The 17,902-nt window shown below is 36.3% G+C and overlaps 1 long non-coding RNA gene across 3 annotated transcripts in view; it reads left to right on the forward strand.

Annotated features, from left to right (window-relative positions):
* LOC144234506 (uncharacterized) overlaps positions 1-17,902 on the forward strand; it is a 106,954-nt gene that overhangs the window by 22,030 nt on the left and 67,022 nt on the right. For all 3 annotated transcript variants that reach the window (XR_013335988.1, XR_013335987.1, XR_013335989.1), the window contains 2 exons: positions 11,557-11,679; positions 15,488-15,653. This is a non-coding gene — a long non-coding RNA (uncharacterized LOC144234506). The remainder of the gene's footprint in view (positions 1-11,556; positions 11,680-15,487; positions 15,654-17,902) is intronic.

A 17,902-nucleotide genomic window follows, 5' to 3' on the forward strand; every position in this document is an offset into this window, starting at 1 on the left:
GCTCATTTTTACCTCCTGATATGACCTGGAGTGCACCCTTCTGGGCAGTAGACATAGTTCTGGGGGCACAATAGAGATACATTTGTTTGAACAACAGATGAGTGATGTTGGCTTACTTGGAAACCTCTTAGAGCTAACAACCACAGTGAATTCTCCATCAGCTTTTATTTTCTATTTCCTCAACTTTAACACCTATATCTTAATACCAGCAAATGGAGTGTAAGTCTTTTGACCTATTGAGCATTCGTTGCACACTTCACACATTTGGTTTGGATGAGTCATTGACTAGGTGGCTATTGTTATAAGATAGGTAATGAGTAGGTAGTAGTGAAGTTATCTTAATGTCTGAAGAATCTTCTTTTTATCCCCTGGAGTGCTAAGTCCATTTTCTTCTTTGTTCTTCAAATAGGTTCTAAAATTTCACCTCTTTATAGAAGACTTAATAATAGGATGAAAACCAAAAATTCAGTTGTGACCTTACCTATCTAGTTAAACATTAAAAGCTAATTAGCTGTCATTGTTCACTGTCTCAAAAAAATTAAATAAAACTTCTTTTATAGATTGTATTATTCTTCTATTCTTGCTTTTTCTTCCTAATCTAATCTTTTATGAAATGATGATTAATATTAGTGTAAATGACATATTTTTGGGGAGACAATGCAGATATCACATTCTACTCCACTGTGCCCATAAATATGTGCTTACTGGTCAGATGACACTTATGAAAGAACAGCATTTTTCCTTATCCTTCATTCATAAAACTTTTATTACACAAATATAATTTGGGTAAAATTAGAGCTCTCCATGTCCATATGTGAAGTTAGTGGAACTTCTAGCGTTTGGTGCTTATTGAACATCTGGTCAAGTGGAAACATGAAGTAGGATGCATGAGAGTTAATTTTCCCAAAGAATATGAATTCCTTGGAATTAGAACAAAAGTAAGGAATATTTCTGCAGCATATTATCGCATACTGCAGAAATGTTAACTTTGTTAGGTAATATTATCTTTGTTGAGATTCAGACATATTTGGTATTCTTAGAGTCCTAGCAAGGCATTCTATAAGAAAATTTCTTGCATGACATCTGAAGTGATCCTTAGGAAAGAACTCTACTGAGGAACAGAAATGTCTGAAGCATGTCATAGAAAAAATAGTGTAACAGACCAACCTGACAGTAACAAAGGGAGATAATTCATCCCAAGAGAAGGAATAGCTGTGCATGAGAGTTAACTGTTTAAACTAGGGTCATTGTAGAAGGGGAATCATGATTTTGATTACACCATGATGAGTACTTTCGGCCCAATCTCATAGATCCCAAGGAGAAAAAAGACTATAAAAGAAAAATTGAACAGAAGAACTGTGTAAAACACTGGGTTATAAGCAGGTCTGATTTGGGAGCCTTGCCAGCAGAATACTGCATGAGAGTGAGTGGCCTTTTTTTCCTGTGTGTCACAAATCACCATGTAAGTAGGGCACCATGAGAGGCTAGGTCATTGATAGCAGAGGGTCCAGGTTCTCTAGAGAAGGAATAAAAAGAAAAGAAAAGAGAAGGGAAGGGAAGATTTATTTTATGAATTGGCCCACATGACTCTGGAGACTGAAGTCTAAAATCTGCAGTGTGGGAAAGCAGGCTGAAGACCAAGGAGAGCTGATAGCACAGATGAAATCCAAAAGCAGCCATTGGAGAATTTTCTCTTGCTTGGGCAAATCAATTTTTTTTGTTCTATTCAGCTCTTCAACTGAAAAAGCCTACCTACACTATGGAGGGCACTCTGCTTTACCCAAAGTTCACCAATGTAATCGTTAATTTCATTCAAAACACTCTAGAAGTTGACACATAAAGTTAACCATCACAGCTACCAAAAACGGTTGGGAGAAGATAGGTTTAATGAGCATCCTTAGGGACTCCTGAAACGACCGGTGAGTAAAAAGAGGACGCTGTAGGTTGTTATTCTATTACAATAGCAGTGGAGATATAAATCAGTGGAATTCAAATCATTAGAATTATTTAATTTCATAACATCATGTAAAACAAACTATTAGGGCCAATGCAAACCCCACTTATAAGTTTTGCATTTACACAAAGGGCATCTTGGGCTATAAACCATTGAAAGGTTAGACAGTGTTTGATTTAGAATGTTTAGCAAAATATGTGTTTTTTCAATAATATTTAATGATTATTTTTGCTAAAATGTGATATTAGACTGTTTAAGAGCATAATAGAATGAGTACATGGGCTCAAACCCTGGTTCTAACTGCTAACTGTGTAACTTTCCATAAATTTACTTGATGTTTCTATGCTTCAGTTTCCTTATGTGAAAATAGATATACTTATATATAAACTTGTTTACATGGTTGTTAAGAAAAATAAGACAATATTGAGCATTTGGCACAATTGTTGTACATAGTCAGTACATGATGACTATTGTTCCTATAATAGTTTTAGCAGTGTGATTAAGCTATCTAAGTGTTCAACTAATTATAAATCCACACATTTGTCTGCATATATTACACAGCTAAAGCTTTACCAAAAGTTAACATTTAGCAGTAATGGGAGGACTGGTTAACAACAGCATAAATGTGTAGCTATGACATGTGAAGGAAATGGTGAAAATATCTGTATTTTATACTTCCTTGGTTTATCATAAGAAAAAAATAAAATGTTCTGTGTGAATATGTTTTATAATCTGTATAGTATGGATTATATTCAGTGGACACCTGCATAGAAGGAAAGTCCTTTTCTTTTTTTAAAATACAGTTTATTTTTATTTACTTTTTATTTATTTTATAGTTTTTATTTATTTTTGAGACAGAGAGAGACAGAGCATGAGTGGCGGAGGGGCAGAGAGAGAGGGAGACACAGAATCCAAAACAGGCTCCAGGCTCAGAGCTGCCAGCACAGAACCCAATGCGGGGCTCAAACCCATGAACTGCGAGATCATGACTTGAGCCAAAGTCAGACGCTTAACCGACTGAGCCACCCAGGCGTCCCTATAGTTTATTTTTTAGAGTGGTTTTAGGTTCAAAGAAAAATTATGCAAAAAGTACTGAGATTTCCCACATTCCACCTGCCTCAACACAATGATAGCCTCCTTGGTTATCAATATTCTGCTCAGAATGGTACATTTGAGCCAACTGATAAACCTACAATGACACTGACACACTGCTATCACATTAGATTCAATCTTGGTGTTGTACATTCTGTGGAACTGGACGAACTTATAATGACATGTATATACCATTATAGTTTCATAAAGAGTAATCTACTGTTCTAAAATCCTCTGTACTCTGTCTATTCATCCTTCTTTCTCCCTTAATCTCTGGCAGCCACTGACCTTTTTACTATCTCCATAGCTTTGTCTTTTTTAGACTGTCATATATAAATATCATATAGTTGAAATTATTTAGAGAGCCAACTTTTCAGATTGGCTTCTCTCACTTAGTAAGGTGCACTTACATATCCTCCATGTATTTTCGTGGCTTAATAGTCTTTGCACGTATTCGTGTGCTGAATAATAGCCCATTGTCTGGATGTATCACAATTTATTTATCCATTCACTTACCTTGGTTATATCCAAATTTGGGCAGTTATAAATAAGGCTGATATAAACATTTGTGAACAGTTTTTTGCGCAAACACAAATTTTTAATACTTTTGGGTAAATACCAAGGTGCACTTAATTATGGATTGTATGGTAAGAGTATGTTTAGTTTTACAAGAAACTACAAAACTGTTTTCTAAAGTGACTGTACCATTTTGTGTTCTCATCAACAATGAATGAAGTTCTTGTTGCTCCAAATCCTCACCAGAATTTGGTATTGTCAGTGTTCTTGAGTTTGAACATTTTTTTNTTTGAACATTTTAATAGGTGTGTGGTGGTATTTCCCTGTTGTTTTACTTTACAGAGAAGTTTTTAATTTTAATGGAGTCCAACTTATCAAACATTTATTTTGTGGATCTTGCCTTTGGTGTTATATGTCAAAAGTCATCACCAAATGCAGTTTCATCTAGATTTTCTGCTATTTCTAGGAGTTCTTCAGTTGTGCATTTTGCACATAGGCTTGTGAACCATTTGTAGTTAATTTTTAGTGAAGTGTTTATTTAGGTTTAGTTTATTTAGGTTTGTGTCTAGATTAATTTTTTTCATGTGATATTCTAGTTATTCCAGCATCAATTATTGCCTTACTTTTTTAAGGTGAGAATAAGCTTTTCATCCAAAAAATGTCTGTTTATTCAACAGCCATCAATTTTTGAATCAATCACACATACGAGATACTATACATTAAACTTTCAAAATGAAAAAAATAAGACATATTCCTTGTCCATATGGAACTCAATTATCATAAAGGTACGGCGGAGTAAATTAATAATTAAAATAAAATTACAAATGTGTATATNTACACATATGAGATACTATACATTAAACTTTCAAAATGAAAAAATAAGACATATTCCTTGTCCATATGGAACTCAATTATCATAAAGGTACAGAGGAGTAAATTAATAATTAAAATAAAATTACAAATGTGTATATATTCCTGTAAGGCAAATGATTACTCCTATGTATTGGTAAATATAAATTATTGAACATAACTTAAGTACAGAAGGACTTGGTGGGAATGATCATCAGCAGTATTCTAAAATATACTGTCTCCAGTTTAGGACAAAAAAATCTATTAATTAACCCATTCAACCACTACTTACTAGATTACTATTAGATAGAAATCACTGGGGTGTTTGGTATAAACTATGGAGTGAAATCAAATATAAATCCTGACTTCATGGAGCTTGGGAATATGGCAGAGACAGAAACATAACTGGTCATTGCTCAAGGACAAGTAAGGTACATGCACTAAAAAATGTACATTGAAAGATCTATAGGAGTACAGAAAAGAAATGATGAATAAAAGAAGAAATGATGGTTAAAAGCAAGAGTGGACAAAATTGCTGGTACCTTAGCAGGAATCAAGGTGTATACTAGTAGTCAAGTAGTACTATAGTGGTAACTGTTATAGTTTGGTAGGTATTAAATGACAATTTCAGTTATAAATGTCCCTAATGAAGTTGTAAAAAGTACAAATTTTATTAAATCTCATCTTTTGAGTACGTATTTCTAATATACTGTGGGACAGAATGGAAAGTGTGCATAAAGTACTTCTGCAGCATACTGAATATGATAGCCGCTTAAAGGAAAGCACTTGTGTGATTAAGTTGTGAGCTGAACTGAAAACTTCATGAAACATTATTTTTCCTTAAAAGAATGACAAACTGATAAACTCTGGATATTTTGACTTGGGTATTTGTCAGATTTTCTCAAAAATAAACAAGTAACTAAAGTAACTGATAGTATATGCTGACAAGGGACACAAAATTGAGTTTTCAAGATAATATTAACATTTTGGAAAACTTTTATCTGCCACTATGAGCTTGTCAGCTTCATAATATTTAAAGATGTTTTGATGATATCAAAGTTGCTACTAAGGAGTGTGATTTTTTTTAATATTATGTAATGACGTGTCAATATTTAATAGATTTGCATAAACCAGTGAAACTATATTTTCCAAATGGCTAACACACTGTTATAAAATCATGCAATGGTAATATTCATTGAATAATTCAAGATTAATCAATGACTGTTGGTGCAATATAGACTGTAAAGTTTTATTGATATGGTTTCAGATTTTGCAGTGTAATCAATATTTAAGAAACTATCTCATCAATTTTTGGTGTTCTATCAAAGAAGACTCTCCATGATTATATGAAAAGCCTATTAAAATATTCTTCTATTTTTGGGAGCACCTGGGAGGCTCAGTTGGTTGAGCATCTGAAACTTGATTTCAGTTCAGGTCATGATCCCAGGGTTGTAGAATTAAGGCCTGCATTGGGCTCTGCTCTGAGCATGGAGCCTGTGTGGGATTCTGTCTCTCTCTGTCTCTCTCTCTCTCTCTTTCTCAATCTCTCTCTCTCACTCTGCCCCTCTCTCCTGCTCATGCTCTCTCTCTCTAAACAAAACAAAACAAACAAAAAACATTCTTCCATTTTCTAACTACATATTTTTATGAATGAATTTTCAAAATACCAAAACAGCATATTGCAATAGATTGAATGAAGCAGATATAAGAATCCAATTGTCTTCTTTTCAAGGAGACATCAAAAAAATTTGCAAAATGTAAAACACTGTCACTGTTTATATTTTTAAAATATTTTTTCATAATATTATGTTTACACGTAGACATGAAGTAGATTTATCATTACCAGCTTAAATAAGTTATTAAAATATTTTTAACATTTTATAGTTTTAATTTATACTAGATTTAACCTACATAAACAAAAGTTCTTTTGGGACTTTGTGCCAGTTATCATTTTATGGCCTCTCAGCTCTGAATTCTCTCTGCTCTGTGATAATGGTGTTGTTCCTTGTAAATATTTCTCCTTTGTCAGTCAATGGGAGGTTGAGCTTGGCCTGTAAGAACACTGGAGTGACTCTAGCGGTGGAGGATGTTCATAGCCAGATTTCTGTAACTTTCACTGTTAGTCAGCAGTGGTGTAGCCAGGACCACCCACACACTGCAGCATCTGCAGCCCAGCCCAGATCACTAGTCTTGCATACGCTCTTCAGCTCTGCACATTCACATTCCAGAGGTCCCATCAGTCTGCTGTTTAGTGAGCAGACCACCTTACCTTTATCACACACAGCCCAGGCATGCACAGAGTGTAGTAGGTTTGTAAAGAAGGAGGCCCATCCAGCCCCTGGTTTCAGCAGTTCTTACAGTGATGCTCTGATTCCCACTACGAGCCTGGGTACTAGCTTCAGTTCACCTGCTCCTTAGTGAGATCTTTCACTTTGTCTAGTGACTCTGGACCAGCTCTTCCGGGCAACTGTGCAAAATTCTACCATCTAGTTAGCTTTTTAGACCTTGTTCAACAACCTCTGAGTGTCAACCTTGGGAATAGGATACCCTTTTCAAGTTTGTCCTTTTTGGGGAACTCTCTCTCAGTTCCTTAGACTTTATATAGTAAATATAAAGATAGAGTTACCTTTCTATCTTTATATTGACTCTACTATAATAGCCGGATAATAATTATTTACATTGAACTTCCACTATTTAAATTACTATATGGGGTTTCTGACTCCTTGCTAGGCCTAGAGTCCTCAATAATTTATGAGATGGGGAAAAATGTCCTGAGATCAAAAGTTTGAGAATGACTGCTATAGAACAAGATAAAAGTAAATGAAGGTGATGAATACTGCACAGAAGGACTAGGGGACAATACTATTCAAAGCACTTGTCCCTGCAGCAATCATTCCCTTCTAGTAAAGGCTTGGAAATTGAAATGTCTCCTGAAATGGAAGAGAGATAGCTTCTTGTGGTTATAAGAATTTTTTATCCCATGGTTTCAATTAATAAAACATATTACTTCTGGGACATTTAAAAGGATACATACTTAACTTTCTACAAAACTCATTTCTCCTTTGGTCCTTCATGTTTCAGTTAACAGCCCAGTATACCTGCCCACTTCTTCCTCTTTTATTACTATTATTCCTGAACTAAGCCCCCATCATTTCTTACCCGTTTAACAACAATGGCACCCTAACTGGATTTCAGGCTTCCACTCTTAACCTCTCTCAGGCTAATATCTACTTAGGAGGCTGACATCCACATAGCAGCCAGGGTGATTCTGCTAAAATATAAATAAAATGATGTCACTCCTCCTTCAAAACCTTCCTGTGGTCCCCCCATATAGGTTCTATTAAAACTGAAAATCTTCACAATGGCCTAAAAGTTTCTGCACAATCTTTCCTTCACAATTTTTCTGTCCCCACCATCTGGTATTGTGTTGGCACTTCTGTTTCAGCCATACTTGTCTCCTTGAAAACACTTTTGTGCTCTAATACATATGTACTCCTTGATGGTAGGATATATTTTTCATTTTGTTTATTTTTATAAAATCAGCATCCAGAATAATAGTTAAAAAAACATTAGTTACTTTATAAATCTTTTTTTGTGAATAAAGTAGTAAAACCAGTCTTATCTGAAATGTCATAGAAATTTAGATTGGATCTAAAACTATAATTTTCTCTGAAGTGAACCCTAATTCCCAAATTTGTCTCTGGTTATGAATATTTTCTTATGTTTTACATCCAAAGGGATATTGTGTTTTCATTTCAGTTTAAAAGCACATTCCCAAGAGAGTGTCAGAATTAAACCATGAATTAGAATGAAGATGTTTAATTAAATCATTCAAAAAACATTCATTGAGTATTTGCCACATTTAAGATACTCTTTTAGCTATTGTGTAAGCCAAGTGGATGCATATATGATCCCTGTCAGTGACGGCAAAGATAAAATAAAGTATACAGTGGACAATTTCTCTATCAAAATGGAAGATGGTTCAAACATTGTAAATCACTGCTTACTATCTCCAATCTAAAAAAGAAAAGAAAAGAAACGAAACATCCAAACACGTCAATGAGCATATAGCCTTGACCAAAATAAAGATTTCTCAGAGGCACTGAATCGTGTAACATGTTTTTAAAGGCATTCAATTGAAATTTACCACAACAAATAAGCTAAGGACCCAAATAAGATGTCATAGCCCACATGGGAGATCAGACATACCAGAATGCAAATGGGAGAATTCTGACCTCAGACTAAAGCACACAAATAAGGATCAGCAAACTTCTGAGGAAGATCAACACCATGAATTAGAGGGAAAAATCAAATGTACAAAAATGCCCAAGAAAACAGTATTAATTTATTAATCAAAAAAAAGATTTTAAATAATATAAAATTAATAGGACTGTGTGTCTTATTCTCATTTAGCTAACAGGATATATGGTTAGAAAACATACTTTTATATGTGTATTATGGAGACTTAGAAATTCAAAGAGAAAGATCTGTGAGAAGGTGAATTAGGATAATCTTTTGGGAAAAGTTAGGTTTTTAACCATTTGTCAGAGCAAACATGAGATTTGGAGTGATGGAGAAGAAAGACAAAATCCTTTTCACTTAGGTATTATGAAGGCATACAGGGAAGGCTGAACTTTCTAGAACAAAGGACTGCTGTTAAGAGGGAGATAAGAATCAAATTTCAAGGCAGAGACAAGGGAAATTTGAAAAATTTGGATTTGAGTTAACATAAGGGAAATACCGTAGGCTCATTAGTAGAGAGAGAAAAAACAAAAAAACAAAACATGTCCCTGGATAGTAGAGAACCAGTTTTAAAGACATTTGCTTTTCTGTACTGAAAGGAGAGTAGTAGCAATTGATAGAAAGAAGAATCTTAAGTGTAGGAAGGGTTAGTGAATATTTTTGTAGGTCTGAAAATTTTCCCTAGTTTGTTAGTTATCAACACACATTTTCTTTCATTAATGTTATACATTTTCAAAATGGTAATCAGTTGATAAATATCATCTATGGATATTTTAATAAATAGGGATCCAAATGTGCTGGCACTTTTCCTATTGAGCAGTAGGGTCTATGTACTGTCTCCCTTTTGATATTGAACAGGTTTGGATTTACTGTGAACATGAGGGAAAAGCAAAAGTGAATGCATGAACATAGTCCAATACTTGCTGTATGTGCTTAGCTTGAAACGGGTTCTTATGCAGCAATACTAATTGAAATGGAATGTGATACCTTGAAGTGGGGGTAAAGTCATAAAACAAAAATTAAATACAAAACAACAAAACACAAAAATCTAAGATATAAAGCGAGGGGCACCTAGATGGCTCAGTAAGTTAAGCATAGATTTAAGCTCAGGTCATGGTCTCATGGGTTCATGAGTTTGAGCCCCATATTGGGTGAGCTCTAGCCCCACTCCGGGTGAACTTGAGCCCCTCATTACATTGGGTGAACTCAGCTCTGCTTCCAGATTCTCTCTATCGCCCTCTCTCTGTGATTCTTGTGGGATTCTCTCTCTCTCTCTCTCTCTCTTTCTCGCTCACTCGTGTGCACTCTCTTTCTCTCAAAAAATAAATTAAAAATAATAATAAAATTAAAAAAATATATGTTGTTACCCTGGAACTAGGTCATGGAAGATGCTTGAATAGGACTTGAGGAGGCTGTTGGGAAGGCTTAAAAATAAGTAAGGAAACTGTTATTAGAACCTGGAGGAAAACAGATTTCTTGTTACATAGTAATGAGAAATTAAGCAAAACTTGCACCTGAACTACCATGGAAAAGAGACAAAGTACCCAATGACATGATGGACCCAGTGAAGGAGATTTTTAGGCAACATGTTCAAAGTCAATTATATTTTGAAAGTGTGTATCATAAGATGAGAATAGAGAGTGATGAGCTCAAGAGAACTTACTTATTTTTTCAGGTAGAACATAGAGAAAATATGAGAATCAGAATTTTCTGGCTTCAAAATATAAGAACTCACCCCTAGTGTGGTTCAGGCTCAGTTCAGCTCCTCCAAGAAGCAGATGTCAAAATAAGATTGGACTGCAATGGCTTTATGGTGAAGGGTGGAAATAGCTGTGAGGTAAGAAGAGAAGGGAGACTGTGAGGGAGGGAGAAGTGGTAGACCATCATGCAGGCATGACACCTGTAAAGCAGAGAGAAAAAGGAAAGAAGACTGCATACACAGAAGCAGAATCTTAAGACTATAGTGCAGTTCTAAGAAATGTTAGCCTGCCCAAAGTTGCTGCAGATTAAGATTGTGGTACAAAAATTCTGGTGCTAACAGATGGTGGTCATCTGTCAATTAGATACTCTGTAAGCAGGAAGTCTGGGTTTTGCACTTTCTTAGCAACCACAGTTCACTGCTTACACTGCAAAGTATACTTCTCTACACATGTTCCAAGAGCACTTCTCTATGGTTCCCTGCAACCTCTTTTCCTAAGTGTAAACTTAGAAGGGGAGATGAACTATAGCACCCACCACAGTAGCTTATCTTGGAGCCATCAGCAGTATTCCCTTCCCTCCTCCATTATCCATCTTAAATGACTCTCACTCTCAGCATTTTCTTGGCTGCTCTGGTAGCCCACTAGTGTCTAAATCTGAAGTTTTGAGAAGATGAACCCTTGGCAGTCATATCCTTATCAAATCCAGGTTGCTACACATGCCCATTCACAGTTACAGTGGAACAAAGGAAGCCCAGGAAATACCCAAGTCCATCACCTGCATTCCGCACATATCTAGGTCCTCATTGAGTGAAAAGTAATTATTAGGTTGCCTGGGTGGCTTAGTTGGTTAAACGTCTGACTCTTGGTTTCAGCTAAGGTCATGTGTTGTGGTTTGTGAGTTCTAGCCCCAAATTGGGCTCTATGCTGACAATGCGGATCCTCCGTTGGGTTCTCTCCATCCCTCTCTCCCTGTCCCTCCCCTGCTTGTGCATGCTCTCTCTCTCTCAAAAATAAATAAATAAATAAATAAACTTAAAAAAGTAATTATTGAATAAAACCCAATTATTCCTAGAAATATAGACTTCTCTTTTCATCTACTGGTCCCTAGATATATAATATCCCAAATGTTCTCAAATGTTCCATGCTACACTCCCATCTTTTCAGAGTGTTTGCTTTAACTCTATGCTTTTACTATGTTTTTAGAAGACTGCTTCTGCATTCCACTTAACCATCTATTTCTGGAGAGTGTGACATGTGATAAAGCCAGTGGATTCTGTCGTCAGAAGCCTACTGGAGCATCTCTTTTACTATGAAGTATCCCCCCGGGTAAGATGTTGCCCTGTCAGGCATTCCATAAGCATTTGAATAATGTTGTTAGCTCACACTTTTCTTGAAGGAAATGAAAACCCATATTCATAATAGGTCTATACACCTATGACAATGAACCACTGGCCTTTTCAGGACCAAAATGTTCTAATGTAGGTGACTTGCTCCCAAGTGCCTGGTTTGTCTCCATGAGGAATAGTGCCATATTGGCAACTAGGCATTGATTTCTATCACTGATAAGAAAGACTTTCAAAGGCAGAAGTTGCTAGATTGCCTTGGTAATTGGGAATCTGTGCTTTTGATCCTATATGCAGTTTTAATCTTTGCTACCATCACAATTCCCATCATGAGCCCATCATGGTAGTTCTAGAGTGCATGATGATGAAGGTTGGCTATTGTCAACTGGCCAATTCATTTGATGTTTTGATTTTTAATTGCCATTTCCACGGTGGTAAGCATTAACATGTAGCATAAAAATCTCCAAATTATGTGACTGAGCTAGTTCATGAACTAAAGTGGGAACTTTTCCTTCTTCAGTTAGTCTTACAAGATCCCCCATATGGAAGTCATAGTGAAAGCTGGAGCAGGGTGCTATTGCAAATATGAAAGGAGAAATGAGGATGTGGATTTCCCACTCATGCAGCTTATTCATGTCCTCTGTTACTGTTGTTCCAAGCCTAGATATTCTATTTCTGTTTTATAATAAACTGCTTCTGAATCTGTCCACCTCTGGCTTGGTGGATCTGACAGAATCCAACTCATAATAGGAAGTTCCAAATACACAGTCAATTTATGCTCCAAGGTCAAGCATTTTATCTCTTATCACAATAAGTAACACACACAACAGGAACTGCTTCTCAGATGGAGGATAATTCTCTGCCAAAATGGCATCACATTTCCCATAATTCTAGGGGGTCTGCAATTTTATACTTTCACTAGGGCTTACCATGAGCTTTATCCCACATTTTTCCACTGCTGATGCCTCCAACACTACAGTGTCTGCCAGATTTTATACCCTAACTATGGTAACCAGCCACATTGGTTTGTCTACGGCTTTCTTGGTTTTAGCATTGCAAGTGTCATGTCCCAGGCCAGGAACACTGAGATAGATGGTTACACTACAAGTAACAAAGATGTTTGTTTGGAGGTCCCATGAGAAGCTAAAGTCTTCCATGTTATTCTGTAAAGCAGTATTCTTTTTTTTAATTTTTTTTAATGTTTTATTTATTTCTAGGAGAGAGAGTGTGAGCAGGGGAGGGTCAGAGAGAGAGGGAGTCACAGACTCTGAAACAGGCTCCAGGCTCTGAGCTGGCAGTCAGCACAGAGCCCGACGCGGGGCTCGAACCCACAAACCGCGAGATCATGACCTAAGAGAAAGTCGGACGCTTAACCGACTAAGCCACGCAGGCGCCCCTGTAAAGCAGTATTCTTAAGTCTAAATTATGCAGTCTCCAGAACTCTAAGGGGCTTATTACCATAGGCTGTGTGGTAGAACACACAAGATGCAACAATGCATCTTTTATTTTGAAGGAAATACTCTGTCATGTCTCTGAATACAAAATTTCACTGAGGAGGTAGGTATCTGAATTCTGTAGTTATTAAGTCTCAGCTTCTGAGGCTCATGTGTCTTTACCTGGCCTGTAGGCTGCCAGCCACCTCTTACTCATTTTGCCAACCAGTATGACATAATCAATTCAATGATCTCTGTGATGTTCTTTGGGATGTCCAAGCATAACTAATACCATCAGACTGTATTATGGCAGAAAGTAAGAATATTAACATAGTCTTGAGGCAAACTGTAAATGAATGTTGTTGTCTAACCATCATGAATGCAAACTGTTTGATAGCCCTTTCTAATCTGCAACTAATACAGTTGTCAAATTAGTGATCACATTCAGAGTACCTGAAGTCTTGCTAATTTTTTCTTGCAATGAAAAAGGCACAGCAGCTGTCCTTGGTTAAGCCTTCAATAATCTACAGTTGTTATTCAGAATCCATCAAGTTTTTGGAGGGTCATATTGGTGAATTAAATGGAGGTTATATATAATAAGATATTAACACTGCATCCTTTTGGTCATTAGCTTTAAACTCTATTTACTCCAGGATATGATACTGTTTTTGATTTACTCTCATAAAAGGTAGGAGGGTGGGGAAGGTAGTTTCAGAGTTTTCTACCTGGCCTCCACTGTGAAATTCTTACTCTCAGTATTATGTGTGTTACTCAGTTATTCTAAGAAACAGATAGAAAAAAGGGATTAAATATGCAAGAAATTTACTCAAGTAAATACTGTGAGGGGAAAGAGTGGGGAAGCCAGAGGAGGTGGGAAAAAACATCTGATTGTGATGCAGGTCTGTCATCCACTGTGAAGGAGAGAGAGAAAAAGTGTTGGAGAGGAAGATTACCCAACTATAGTGCAGTTCTAAGAAATTTCTGCTAGGCAGATAAGGAGTCCTCAAGCCAAAGTCCCCCATCAGTGGATCCTTTCCTCTTGGAGGAATGTGCTTAATTTAGTACCCTTGCTACACTCAGTCACTGAGAACAGCCCATGGGAAACATGGGCTTATTACTTACATAGTAGATTCTGCATGCCACAGCTGGGATTATCTGTCAATGAGCTTCACCTAGCGAGATATCTGAGTGGCATGTTTTTATGGCTACCAGACCCACTACCACCAGCAGAATATTTCCAAGTAGTAAAAGGCCTCAAGGCAAATCCAGGGTACTGTCAGCAAAACATGGTTTCAGGCTAAAAATTAAGCAATGGATGACTATAACATACTTTGTAACACTTCTGAAAGACTTAAGGTGTGCAGCATAAACACTTTTAGTCTCTCTTAGGTTAGTTTTGTTGAACACCAAGGGTTCTAAGACTTACAGGGATTTTTGTCATAGCACCTTTACAGGGAGCACAAGAAAGAAAAATTTGTAGGTATGGCTTTTGTCTAGTGAAGTAAATGAAAAGTCAGCACACAAGAAACATATACAATTAAAAAACAAATTAGAGCAGCTTAGATAGAAAGAGATGGAGACAGGGCAAAATTTAAAAAAAGGGGGGATGGCTCTGAACCCCCTATTTTTCCAGGCAGGATTTAAGTTGAAAACAGTTGCACAGCTCCAAGTATGCGTTGCCTTTCACAGGACAGAGGGCCCAGAGGGTGGAGCTCACAGCCATGAAAAATTCCATGACCATGAACCAAAGGACTGGGCTCTACTCTAGAAACTGGCATCTCCTACTGGCTGGGTCTTAGAACTGCAATGGGAAGAGAAGGCTGTGTACTCCCTGTCCTTATGCTAATCTCTGAGTTGAAGTGCCTCTTGCAGTTACCCTGTGCTTACTTCACAATGTACTTGGGGGTGTGAAGCAAGATAACACATTTCTTTAGTTCACCAGCTTTAAGACCAAGAGAAACTAAACTCAAGGACTATACTAGAGGGATCACACTGAGAAGTGACATCCATACCCGGACCATAGTTAGATGACAGAATCTTGGCTCAATTTTGAACCTAGTCCCATAAAGAGTTTAGGCATTTTGAGAGTCTTAAGAGAGCCTGATTTCCATTTCTTAGATGTGATAATTTGTGGCCAAATGAAATTTTGTTGGCTTTTTAAAATTGTGGTAAATTATTGGAGCCTCCTCCCATGAGGTTGTTTTATGTCCCCTTGCCATGAGTATGGGTGAGGTGTGCATTTGCTTCAACTAACAGAGCCCAGCAGAAGTGGTCCTATATGACTAGGATTACTTTATGAAAACTCATGTGGATTCTTCCAAATTCTCATGCTCACTCATATCACATTCTTTCTCACAGTCATTACATTGTGAGGATATCAAGACACAGAGAAAGGCTCTTGTAGGTGTTCCATTTGACAGATCCAGCCATGTCTATCCCCAGAGTCATCCTATCCCTGGTAGAAGAAAGTCTTGAGAAGAAAGTTCTAGATGATTCCAGTATCTTGCTGTTCAAATATTCCCAGGTAAGCCTCAGACACTGTGAAGCAGTGTTCTTTCTCATTTCTTAGCCTAGAGAGTCCTGAAGTGTAATAAAATGGTGTTATTTTCTACTCTCAGTTTTGAGTGGTTTGTTTCACAGCAATAGTAACTAGGATGTTATCCAATATTCTTTATTGGAAAAGCTGAGAACAAAAAAGTTAGGGGCGCTTGGGTGGCTCAGTCAATTGAGTGTCAGACTCTTGATTTCAGCTCAGGTCATGATCTAAGGGTTGTGGGATGGAGACCCATACCAGGCTTCATGCAAAACATGGAGCCTGCTTGGAATTCTCATTCTCTCTCCCTTTGCCCCCTCCCCTGCTCTCTCTCTCTAAAATAAAGATGATAATAATAAATAATACAGTAAAAACAAAAAAAATTAAATTCTAAGTAAGTCTCTAACTTAAAGTCACTCTTCTACATTACAAATAAGCTATTTGCTTTTCCCCCCCAAATATTTGAAACTATAGCACCTATCATGGTTGTAGAGTTCCTGAACCACATACTTCTCCTAAAGCATATTTTTGACTTTGAAATTGATAAGATGCACCTACATCAATGCTACTACAAAGTTTATAATCCCCAAAGAGTATTTTTTGGGATGAAAACAATATTTAATAATTAATCTTGAGTCATTATTAATTATTGACTTGACAATATTTCATCCTTAGGAAAAGGAGAAAGGAGAATACTTATGTTAGAATATATTTAGAAATTCTAAATAGCCAAATTCTAAAATTCTAACTTCTAAAAAGCCAAAAAGCAATCTTCAGTATATGAATCACATGTATCTCTTCACAGAAGTGGAAATATTTACATGTGGAGAAACAGAGTCAACAGGGAGAGAGAGGTGGGGAGGAATGAGAAGGGAACCATATGAAGCATGGGGATGCTTAGGGAAATTTTGCATGTTTCTATGGACCATATTTTCCTAAAATTACAGAATGTGAAGCTATAATGTCATGTGATTTCCTATTCATCAATTAAAATTTAGTCAATTTCACTCCACTATGTATTTTTTTTTTGGGTAGCATCTTTCTAGAGCTTAATGTGCCATTTACGTTCTCAGAAGGGCCTTTGAACAGCTTGTGGTGATAGAACAGACCTTCATTCAGTGAAATCTTGCTGACAGCTGAGAGCAGAACATTGCATTTTGTACCCTTAAGAAAATATAATTGTTGGGATGCAATTACTCTTTCATCTTATGGTGATAATCAATCAGTGGTTGACAAGTCTAATTAGAAGCCTTGGTATGTACAACATGATAGCACTTTCTAACGACATTGTAGCCTAGAACATCTTTTTAGCAATACTATAATAAAAACATAATATTTTATAGATAATTCAATTTACATTGCTGCCATTATTGTTTGGAGATATTGAAAAGGTTTTACTGGGGTAGAAGAATCCCATCTTTACAAGTACAAATATACCACTAATGGTTTTATGGTGTCTCCCAAGACCTCACTATTTCTGCTCTAACGATTTGATGATTTTTCAAATCGGCAAAGATAGATTATTGTATGTGTACATTTTTTATTACCTTCAGAACATAGTGTATTTCAGGTGCATAGATTTATTTTTCGATGAAAAGCTTTCCCCCTCCTCTTCCCAACTGAGGTAATTCATAATGGGATACAGTAATCAGAAGAGAAATGGCATCTGTTAAAAAATATGGTGCTTGGTTACAATGTCAAGATAAAATACCATATTTTGTTAAGCACTGAAAATATCTAGAAAAATCAGTGCTCATTTCTTTCTATAATATGACATGTGTTAAGAAGTCTCTGAACAGATTTTTTTCACTTTGAAATATCTTCAAAATTGTTAAACTTCAAACTGGGTAATTACACTGTATATTTGTCTTTTAGCATTTCAATTAGGATCTGTTAATCTTGAACTTGTGTAACTTACTTTGTATGCAGAAGGAAAAACTGGAATTACAGGAAGTATTAAACCATTCTTTTTGTTCTAGATACAATGATAAAATAATGTACAAAGTGCTTTCCTTCACTTTTCTGATATTTCTTTTAGAAAATGAGGCTTTCCATCATACAGAAAGTGATAAATTACTGAGAAGACATACTATTGTTTCTTGTAGTATGGAGGCTGCATCAGAGACATGGATTTTCCTGAGAGGCCAAAGGAAAAGATAGCATAAACATATAATCATAATTTTGCTCCAAATATCCCAATACAGTAGTTGAATTTAAATGCCTCCTTAGACATTCTATAA

This window comes from Crocuta crocuta, unplaced genomic scaffold (assembly GCF_008692635.1).
Source record: "Crocuta crocuta isolate KB4526 unplaced genomic scaffold, BGI_CrCroc_1.0 scaffold154, whole genome shotgun sequence".
NCBI lineage: Eukaryota > Metazoa > Chordata > Mammalia > Carnivora > Hyaenidae > Crocuta > Crocuta crocuta.